Genomic DNA, 12210 nt, shown 5'->3' with positions numbered 1-12210 from the left:
CCCTTAATACTTCAGATCAAAACCTTATTAAGAAAATGTGACTTAAAGGGGTTAAAAATAGTACTCGGGTGGATCCCAGGCCATTGTGGTATTGCTGGAAATGAGTCTGCAGACTTATGGGCAAGGCAAGCTATTGAGATGGGATCACCAGGTCACAATAAGATATACAGCTCTGACCTTCTGAGCCATGCACAGACTGATCTGTTTAACACGTGGCAAAATCTCTGGGATTCTTCCAGATTGGAGGTAGGAAAGCATTATGGCCACATTCAACCCAACATCCCCCGTAAACCATGGTTTTTTAAATTCCGAGCTTATCCGAAATGGGCCACGTCTACAATCTGTCGTTTACGCTTAGGGCCAGTTTGTACGCCAGTATTTCTTGCTAAGATACGGGTCCGGGATACCTCACTGTGCGAATGCGGGTTCGATGAAGGCACCGTAGATCACATTTTCTTTTCTTGTCCGAGATTCAATTACTCTTTGTATGATGTGCTACCTGAAAATATTCCACGACCTATAAATTTCTACTCACTTCTCACTCTAATGGACCCGCCTCTAACTTCTATTCTTATTAAGTATATACAGGAGCATGATATAAAACTTTAATTTTTACTCTTACTATATTTCTATCTATCTATATATTTTAATTTCTATGTTTTTTCCTCCATTTCATCCGCTATGTTGCTTGCCTTAACAATCTGTCATCCGCTTTCCGCTCTTTTTACTAATGTTGGTATTATGTGAAATGTGTCATGTCATGTGTTTGTTTGTGTTGTCCATAATATTTGTTTGTTTTAGGTTCCCAGTCTATCCTTCCACAAAAATCAAAATTAAACCGAACATTCTCTGCTCGCATAAGTCAAAGTCCACACCTCGACATTGGCAGAATCCACCTTGCTAAATTAGCGAGGAGTAAAAGCCATTTATGGAAAAAAAAAAAAAAAAAAAAAAAAAAAAATATGTTATCTATGACTGTCACTTTGACAGCTGGCTCTCGGACACACCCCTTGGTTATATGGACGGATATGCTGTATATCAATTTAATTATAATTAATATTAAGAAGCTACTTACAACTAAAATAAATACAACAAGAAGTGTATCAAGTGTTTTATTGAAGATACTACATGGCGCAGCCGCAACGAAGACGAACTTGCGAAGATTAAAGTAGATTAATAAGGTACACGTTTTACCGGTTTCCCATTTACTGGTACATCGGACATCATGGGAGAAAAAGATAAGGTTATAGAAGAAGATCTTATACAATTAAAAGTGGACAACATGTATGTATGTATGTATGTATGTATATACTTTATTGTACATAGAAATAAAAACACGAAAAACACAGTTACAGAGTAAATTAAATACAACAAAGGCGAACTTATCCCTGTATGGGATCTCTTCCAGTTAACCTTTGAGGAAATGAGTAAAACAGAAGTAACGGTGAATGAATGACAAACACAAACAAAAGTGTACAATCACTGAAATTAATGAAATGCACGTTTTGAATACACATTGATACAAATATACATAGATAGAAAAATAACCATAAAATAATGCATACATATATATATAAATAAAAATAAATAAATATTCAGTATATAATATAAATAAATATGAATTCGAACCAGAAAAATAAAGGAAATTAAAAAAGTAGAAGTACTCCAAAGAACTAGGAAGTCGTAACCAAAGTATCGGAAAGCCACAATTTTTTAAGCTTCTCCTTGAGTGGTGCTACAGATTGGGATTGCCTCACGGACACCGGAATCTCGTTCCATAACTTGACGGCATGGACAGTAAAGGATTTCTTGTATGTGCGCGTCGTATTGGAAGGAATCGTGAGTAAAAGATTGGTGCTTGATCGAAGGCGATGACCACTACCAGCAGCTAAATAACTAAACCTTTCGGAAAGGTAAGGTGGCGAAGCAGGATTAAATAGAACATTGAAAAGCAATGATAGGACATGCACATCTCGTCGACGACGAATCGGAAGCCAGCCAAGCTGCGATCGAAACTGGGATACATGATCAAACTTACGTAGACCGAAAATGTATCGAATACAAATATTTTGCAATCGCTCGAGTTTGTCCAGTAACTCCTCACTAAGGTCCAAGAAAGCAGTATCAGCGTAATCTAACAACGGGAGTAAAAGTGAACATGCGAGAGTTATTTTGGTTTGAAGAGGAAGGAAATTTTGAAGACGCCTTAGTGAGTGGAGAGACGCAAAAAGTTTATTGCTAATGTCAGAAACATGAGCTGACCAGGACAAGGTTTGATCAATGATGATACCCAAGTTCTTAACTGTAGAAGAAAAAGGTATAATTGTTCCATCAAAACGCACTTTGGGTACCACCATCTCTGACAATTTGGACACAAAATAAGGACCACCAATGACAATTGCTTGCGATTTTTTTGTATTAACTTTCAAACCAAACTTATTCGCCCAGCAACGAATTGACTCAAGGTCGCCATTTATTCTACCAACTAAAGATGAAAAATCATCAATGCTAGCCGCTGCGTAAATCTGTAAATCATCCGCGTAAAGGTGGAAGTTACAATTTAAGGACTCAGTAATGCCATTAATGAAGATCGAGAAAAGGAGAGGAGAGAGTATCCCTCCTTGGGGGACACCAGCAGAAAGGTCACACCACTCCGAGACCTTGTCGTCAACCTTGACACGCTGGCGCCTCCCAAAGAGATAGTTACGGAACCAAGACAAAGCTGCAGGAGAAACATTTAACGTACGAAGGATATGAAGGAGAATATCAAAATCCACCGCATTAAAGGCACTACTGAAGTCTAAAAGTACCAGGACCGTGAGCTTTTTATTCTCAATATTAAAACGAATGTCATCAGTGACCTTCACCAAAGCCGTGACAGTGCTATGCCCGGGGCGGAAACCTGACTGAAACCGATTCAACAAATTATGCTTGTGGAGATGTGAAAGGAGGCGACGATTAACAAAATGTTCGATGATTTTAGACAAAACTGGGAGAATGGAGATGGGTCGATATTGAGAAAAGGATGTGGGATTAGATGTTTTAGGAAGAGGGATAACATGAGCAAGTTTCCACATAGCAGGGAATGTACCAGAGGAAAAGGAGAAATTTATAATTTCGGATAAGATAGGGGCAATTATATCCGCCACGAGCATAAGCATATCCAGGCTAAGGTGATCCTCACCGACAGCCTTCGTTTTAATATTTTTTAAGATTGTAACAACCTCTTGTGGAGAAATATTGTCAAGAGTAAAAGTAGAGTCACAGTCACAGCGAAGGTTATTGGCAAGAGAAGATAATGTTGCATGCTTGACGGAAGGATCTAATGTCACCGGGGATGTGCTAAAATGCCGATTGATTGAGTCCAGGTCAAGAGTGCCTGAGGAACACTGAGGAACTTTGCCCACTCCAAGTGATCTCAAGAACTTCCATAATTTGAAAGGGGGGCATTCATCAATGGATTTATGAATATAACGGCGCCTAGCGTCCCTGCAAGATTTGTTGCAGCGGTTTCGCAACCTGATGTAGCTGAGATGGTTTTCCTCTGAAGGAGCTGCCCTATACTTGAGCCGGGCTCTGTTCCTCCTGGCCATGAGTGACTTGATATCTGGTGTAAGCCATGGTGCTGGAAAATGCCTCACCCGCATCGGCTTCAGCGGAGCGTGTTTATCAAAAATTGCAAGCAATGTGTCACTAAAGGCCCCCAACTTTAAGTCGATGTCCGCCAGACAATTGATTCTAGACCAATCGGCATTGCCTATGTCATCATGTGTGCGGTAGAGTATAAAGTGCCACCGAGTTTAAATCTTGACAACATCGAAAATTGTTGGTCTCAATGGCAAAGATTCAAATTATCGTTCAGGAACTTTGTGCTAGCAGCGGGCTTTGACAAGTTGTCGGAGGCCAGGAAAGCAGCTATTTTAATAAATTGCATAGGACAACAAGCTCAGGAGCTGTATTTCAACGTGTTAAAAAAAAGAAGATAAGGACAAGTTGGAAGACGTAATTACAATCTTCGATGATTACTTTAGGCCAAAGCAGAATGAAGTCATTAACACATACAATTTGAATAAACGGAACCAAGAAGAGGGCGAATCTTTCGACGCGTACTATACGGCAATAAGAAAATTAGCAGAGAACTGCAACTTTGAAGACAAGAAGGACAGGATGCTAAGGGACAAGATTGTCATCGGAGTACGGGACCAAAGGGTACAACAGAAGCTGTTGGAGGTTAAGGACCTCACACTGGACAAGGCGGTGGATATCTGTCGGTCTACAGAGCTGTCTAGGGAGTTTGTCAAGACTCTCAACAACCCGGAGGTGAATGCGGTCAAGTCTAGCAGGCCTGTGTTCCACGAGCAACAACACAATAAAGCTAAGTATTTTAATAATAACAATAGCACTTGGTCTCAATCAGCAAATGCTAAACATAATAGTAACACTAACTATAACAGATTTTTCTATAAATGTAGAAAGTGCAATACTGAACATGGGCCACGGCAGTGCCCAGCTTTTGGCAAAATTTGCTCTAAATGTAACAGACTAAATCACTTTAGTGTTGGTTGTACCTATAATAAACGAAAGGTTCATTATGTAACTCAGGATGGAGGCGATGTTGCCTGCAATGATGTTCAGAATTTGTGACTAGTATATAAAGTATACTCAATCAATCTTGACGATAATATTGAGTGGTCAGAATCTTTTAGAGTAGAAAATAAGAGAGTTTCCTTTAAATGTGACACAGGGGCCCAAATTAATGTGATGAGCTTAAACACGCTTAAGAAAATTGTCAATGATGATACTAATATTAAAATGTCTGAGACAAGAGCTTTACTTGAGGTTTACGGAGGTGGCAAGTTAGTACCATTAGGCAAAGTCACACTGAAATTATATTCTAAAAATGAAGAAAATTATTTTGAAACTAAATTTATAATTATTAACAAAAACGTACGCCCCATTTTGGGTTTACCCTCCATGGTCCAACTTGAATTAATAAATATTGAGGCGATTAATAGTAAAAAAGTAAATGATTTAAGTGTCAGTGCTAAAACTAATATTAATAATAAAAAACATGTAATTAATAAACATATCGAACTTTTCCAGGGTGTTGGAGAGTTTAAAAAAGAGCTGCAGCTACGCATTCGACCGGGAGTGGAGCCTGTGGTGAGACCCCCGCGCAGAGTGCCTAAAGCGCTCCTATCACGTCTTGCGGAGAAGCTGGAGGCGCTGGTGAGGCACAAAGTCATTGCTAAGGTGGATCATCCGAAAAGTTTTGTTAGTAATTTAGTTGTAATCGAGAAAAAGAACGGCTCACTCAGAATTTGTCTTGACCCAAAAGACTTAAATCAAGTACTTATAAGAGATCACCATCTAATACCAACTTTGGAGGATATTGTTTCAAGATTAAGTAATAAAAAATATTTTCTGTATTAGACTTATCGGATGGATTTTACAACATTAAATTAACAGAGAGTTCGAGTGATTTATGTACATTTAACAGTCCATTTGGTTGTTACAAGTTTCTAAGGTGCCCTTTTGGCATTTCAGTAGCCCCGGAAGTCTTCCAAAGATACAGCGAGACTGCATTTGGTGACATTCCTGGTGTTATTGTTTATTGCGATGACCTCTTAATATGTGCGGACACAGAGCAGGAACATGATGCAATATTAGACAAGGTATTTAGCAGAGCTAGAGAACATAATGTTCGTTTTAACAAGGAGAAATTCCAGTATAAACTGAAACAAGTCAAATATTTTGGCCATATTTTCTCAGACAAAGGCATGCAAATTGATCCGGATAGAGTCACTGCCATAATTAATATGAAAAGTCCTAATAATAAAAAAGAATTACAAGTATTTCTTGGCATGGTTAATTACTTAAGAAAATTCATATCACACTTGGCTGATATTGCATCCCCGCTACAGTTGTTATTAAAAAAAGATGTGGAATGGATCTGGACGGAGGTTCATGAAAATGTATATGCTAACATTAAAAGTAAAATTAGTAAAGCCCCAGTATTACAAAATTTTGATGATAAGCTCCCAATTACTATCCGATGTGATTCATCAAAAGATGGCCTTGGATGCTGCTTATTGCAGCAAGGCAAACCTGTTTGCTTTGCTTCAAGAAGCTTGACACCAGCCGAACGTAATTTTTCACAAATAGAAAAGGAATTACTGAGCGTGGTATGGAGCACACATAAGTATCATTACTTTATCTATGGTCGTAAAGTCACAGTCTTAAATGATCACAAACCTCTTGAAAGCTTATTAAAAAAACATATTCATGAAGTCCCTTCACCCAGACTGCAAAGGTTAAAACTTAAACTCTTAAAATATGACTTGGATTTCAAATATTTGCAAGGAAAATTAATGTTTATAGCGGATCTTTTATCACGCTCGTATTTGACTTCCAATGACGACACAGATGAATCTTACATGTATGAGGTTATTCATAGTGTCGGCCTAGCACAAAATTTAGAATGTACTGAAGAACAAAAAACAATGTTAATTAATGAAAGCTCTGCTGATAGTGAATTAGATATGTTAAGAAACTTTATAAAAAATGGTTGGCCTACTAATAATAAAAATATCCCTAATGGGTTGCATGACTATCATAAATTAAGAGGTGAACTTTCAGCAGATAACAGTTTAGTATTCTTTAATGACAGATTAATTGTTCCAAAGAATTTAAGATTATCATTTAGTAAAACATTACATGATGGCCACATTGGTATGACAAAAATGAAACAACTTGCTAGGAAATTGTATTACTGGCCACATATCGATTCACACATTGAGGAGTTTGTGAAACGATGTTTCCCTTGTCAGACACATCAGAATAATAATATAAAGGAGCCTTTACTCCCACATAAAATACCTTCATTGCCTTTTGCAAAGATAGCCACAGACATTATGGATTATAAAACCAAAAGTTACCTCGTAGTTTATGATTATTACTCTAAATGGCTGGACATTAAATACATACGTAGTAAAAGCGCGAAGAACATTATTGAGGCCTTAACAGACATATTTTCCAACTTTGGTTTTCCTAAGGAAATAGTTTCCGATCATGTACCTTTTGACTCCAAAGAATGTAGAGACTTCGCTCGTGATAATGGATTTGTTTTCACGTATGCCAGCCCCAGGTATCCCCAATCGAATGGTATGGCGGAAAAAGGGGTACAAATAGCAAAAAAGATTTTAACTAAGTGTCATGAAGATTACACGGATTATAGATTAGCACTACTTAATTACCGGGCCTCACCTGTATCTGGTACAAACTTGTCCCCATCGGAGCTAATGTTAAATAGAAATTTAAAGACAAAGTTAATAGTAAATACCCAATATTTACAGCCAAAAATGAATACTGATGTACAGCAAGAGTTTGACAGGATTAGGATTAGGAATATTAAAAATTATAATAAAACAAGTAGGTTTAAAAGCCCATTTGTAGTTGGCCAATCCATTTGGTTTAAGAAAGATCCTAATAAGAATGTTTGGCTTGAAGGAAAAATTGTATCCTGTAATGGTAATAGAGCATATAGTGTAGCGGATAAGAACAATGTAATCTATCACCGAACCTCATTTCATATTAGACCGCCTTAGCTGGGCTGGGTGCCTCACCGGACTAACAGTTGGGACCACCATCGGTCGAATGTGGAGTTTGTGCATTCATTCTATGAATACTTTATGATAATTTTGTATTATGTGGAGATGCATTCCTTTAAAAAGGGGATGAAGAGAGTTTAGTAATGTAAGTAAAATAAGTGCAAATATAAAATGTGGATCTCAGTGCCTTGGGCCTTGTTATAAATATTTAGTTTAGGAAATTGTACTTCTGTGTTAAGCTAAGATGATCTTGTAGTTCTGTATAACTTTTAACTTTCTTTGAAAAAGGGGATGATGTAGCGGAGTGACGTTTGTGAACGCACTCCTTAAATATGTTATCTATGACTGTCACTTTGACAGCTGGCTCTCGGACACACCCCTTGGTTATATGGACGGATATGCTGTATATCAATTTAATTATAATTAATATTAAGAAGCTACTTACAACTAAAATAAATACAACAAGAAGTGTATCAAGTGTTTTATTGAAGATACTACAGTCATTATCGTACTAATATGGAAGAGGAAGATGATTATGCTACGCTAAGTAGTGTTAACGATTGGCATGCTGGCTAAGCACCCAGGGGGCCTAGCCAAGTGACAATCGCTTATAGAAAACGCGAATCAAAACAAGTTTTGTTGTTTTGAGTTTTGAAATTGCATCTCTAAAGATGCAATCGAAAGATAGCAAACGAAACTCCTCGATGGAAAAACACGCAGCAGTTAAAGCAGTTGTAAGAAACTCTTGAAACACAAGGTGCTTCCACCAGAGCGCTTTCTCCATCAACTTCCGTGTTTCTCAAACGCATCTAGCGCATGCTCTGAAGTTGCATGGGTCGCCATGAGAATCGATTTCGTGCACGCTTGATGCGAGACAAATCAGAAGACGGAAACGACAAATGATGTTTGGTTTGTTAACATAGAGGAGTGTATATTCATTTTGCCTTGGTGGGTAAATTTGCCCATTGCGGACAAAATACGTAAATATGCATTATGGAAATAAGGAATCTTGTACTAATATTAGTTTATTTTTCCAATACTTATTCGGTTAGGTGATAGATGTTTGAAGGGTAGGGCAAAGTTGGACAGTTTTACAGTTTTTTGGACGTCGTTTAGCAAAAAGGATCCCTCCCCTAAAATTTGATAATTAAATGAAAGACTATACGTTTCGTTTTGACAAACTTCCAATTCTATTGACAGTTTTTTGTGGATGTCCATTTATAAAAGCAACGAAAAATAGCAACCTTCGTCCTATTTGAGAGCAGTCAACTGTTAGATTAATGTAGCCCATACCCACCAGGGCGGCGCCACAGTTATGCACAGAGCGAATACCAGATCCAGTTGTCGTAGCTCTGTGGTAATTGGACATAGTATAGTATGAATACAATGTAACGAGTATACTGGTTCGGGAAGAGGTTTTTGTGAGGCCGATTAGGCATGTTCTGTAATGTTTTCTTTGAACCGAGTGTAGTGACGGCGATTAAGTGGGCCATACGGTCACGTCTGAAAATATCGAGACGGACAAAGTGCCGAAAATATGTATACAGTACCCTAATATGTGGGCCATAAGGTCGTGTATACATATTTTTGGCACTTCGATCGTGTCGATGTTTTCAGACGTGACTGTACATAGTTGTAACGCAAATAATTACAACAGGAGAATAATTAGGAGGATTACTATAACTAGCTTAAGTCTAAAATAGGCCCTTGAGGCATTGTACAAGGGATGCTGGCGGCATTTCCTCGTTGTATCGCAATACTGATACGTTGTGCGAAGAAGCCGCCAGCTCTTCGGTCACCAGTTACGTCAACCAGACGCTTCGCGATTTCTGCAAAAAAACTTGTGAGCGCTGGGACTCCATGGACCTAGAGTTTCAACGCCACATGGTACAAAATGGTACTCTCTAGCGGGGCTCTTATATTTATTACGTTTCAAAATTTCGGCGCTTTCCGCCGCTGCGCCCGTTTTTAGGGTTCCGTAGCCAAATGGCAAAAAACGGAACCCTTATAGATTCGTCATGTCCGTCTGTCTGTCCGATTCTGTCACAGCCACTTTTTTCCGAAACTATAAGAGCTATACTGTTCAAAATTAGTAAGTGGATGTATTCTATGAACCGCATTAAGATGTTCACACAAAAATAGAAAAAAAGCAATAAATTTTGAGGGTTTCCCATACTTAGAACTGAAACTCAAAAAATCTTTTTTCATCAAACCCATACGTGTGGGGTATCTATGGATAGGTCTTCAAAAATGATATTTAGGTTTCTAATATCATTTTTTTCTAAACTGAATAGTTTGCGCGAGAGACACTTCCAAAGTGAAAAAATGTGTGTCCCCCCCCTGTAACTTCTAAAATAACAGAATGAAAAATCTAAAAAAAATATATGATATACATTACCATGCAAACTTCCACCGAAAATTGGTTTGAACGAGATCTAGTGAGTAGTTTTTTTTTAATACGTCATAAAATTTAAAAAAATTTTTTTTTCATCAAACCCATACGTGTGGGGTATCTATGGATAGGTCTTCAAAAATGATATTTAGGTTCCTAATATCATTTTTTTCTAAACTGAATAGTTTGCGCGAGAGACACTTCCAAAGTTGAACAAGATCTAGCAAGTAGATTTTTTTTATACGTCTCAAATGGTACGGAACCCTTCATGCGCGAGTCCGACTCGCACTTGGCCGCTTTTTACATTAGTCCGTTGGAGGTGGGACGGTGCCAGTGTGTCTATTCAGGAGCATCTTATAACATCAAGTAAAATAATTAATATTAATTTAAAAAATGTTGAAAGATGAAGTGGCGTACTATGGTATTCTGGCCTGTTTCATGAGGCTAAAATCGGTTCCTTTCGTGCTGTACCTATATATAGTCCTCCATGTCGTATCCGGCAACGGCGACCTTTACAATTTCCTCTGATGAGCACGTATATGGCTCGCGAAACCGAACTTAGTTTTAAATGTCCCGTCGCAATGTGCACAAAAGCAAATAAAGGAATGAAGGCATTGACATTATAACATTTCCCTTTTCTCACAAGGTTCCGTGGTTTAAATACCTTTAAACACACAGCGAAATGCTTTCTGTGCCCGCTCGCTATAAATGTCCGAACACATGCCAAGTCCGGTTACAAAGGACCAAAAACCGGTACAAGTCCGGTCAAATCTATATATATTGGCATTGACAACCCTTTTATCTACACCGATTTGCAGTTACAAAGAATGTGAATGTCCAACTTGAATGTAAGCTATCCGCTGCCCTGCTGTATAAGTAAATCACACAAATATATCAAATTAACTGGTATTTAACGTCATAATACTTTGCGGTACATATAGCGCCCTGAGGCGTAAAGAACTAAGTAGTCATTATATCTATCACGTGTCGTTCTTACAGAGTTGAAAGGGCATTGCATTCAGTCTATTTAAATTTAATAAATGAATAATAATAAATAAATAAATATTTGGGGACAATCTTACACAGATCGACCTAGCCCCAAACTAAGCAAAGCTTGTACTATGGGTACTAGGCAACGATATACATACGTATATAGATAAATACATACTTATATACATAGAAAACACCGATTACTCAGGAACAAATATCTGTATTCATCCCACAAACAAATGCCCTTACCGGGATTCGATCCCAGAACCATCAGCTTCACTACGTCAATCATAAATTTCGGCCCTAAGATTGTTTATTTTTATCCAACTGCAGTTAAAATCACTTTTTGTCTTTTTGTTTCGTCTATAATTACAGATGGCAGGTAAGTGCTTTATAAAATGTATATTACTATGGTATTCTATATTAATTAAACTTACTTTTATTTTCCTGGTACCCACTATTCATTCATATTTAACATTTATAATATTATCAGTAAATTATTAGACGAGACCCTTCATGTGTTCAATTTCAAGTAGGTATAGTTTTATATTTGCCTGCTTGATAATGAGGTTGGCGCGTGCATGACAAGATGCATATGATTGAATAAATATTGGAATATGAATATTACCTATTCATTAAGCAACAACAGCAATATAGTGTTTGTGTGGAATTCCTTGATTAGATGAGGATCGAACCACATGAGGAATGGCGCTTGTATTGCGTCGGCGAACATCATTCATTTTATCAAAGAAATCACAGACACAGTGGCGACGTCAACGCAGCTACAATATTCAAAAATTCAACAATTCAGAAATTAAAGAATTAAAATATCCATAAATTCAAAAAATCTTGAATTCAAAAATTATAAAATTCGAAACACACACAGTGTCGACGTCAACGCCGCTGCAGTAAAGTCGCAACAGTAATGCAGCTGCAGTTTACTGTTTTAGTTACCGCTGCTTCCTGCCTGTAAATAAATAGATTAGATCAATCGCTTACGACTTGGTACATCACGAGTATAGCGTAGTTTTATATGAAGGTTCCCAAGGATTTAATTCTTTCATAAACTCCAGTCTTTATAAATTGTGTGTCACGAGGAATCTGAAAGATTTTAACCACGCATTTTAAAGCCAAAAGAAGGTTATAATGTGATATGAGTTTAGGTCAATTAGGCAAAAAAAAAAATTAACATTTTTTTTAATGTTTTTGTATGAACAT

Source organism: Cydia pomonella, chromosome 1, assembly GCF_033807575.1.
Source record: "Cydia pomonella isolate Wapato2018A chromosome 1, ilCydPomo1, whole genome shotgun sequence".
NCBI classification, from domain to species: Eukaryota; Metazoa; Arthropoda; class Insecta; order Lepidoptera; family Tortricidae; genus Cydia; species Cydia pomonella.
Note: the sequence above shows the minus strand (reverse complement) of the source record.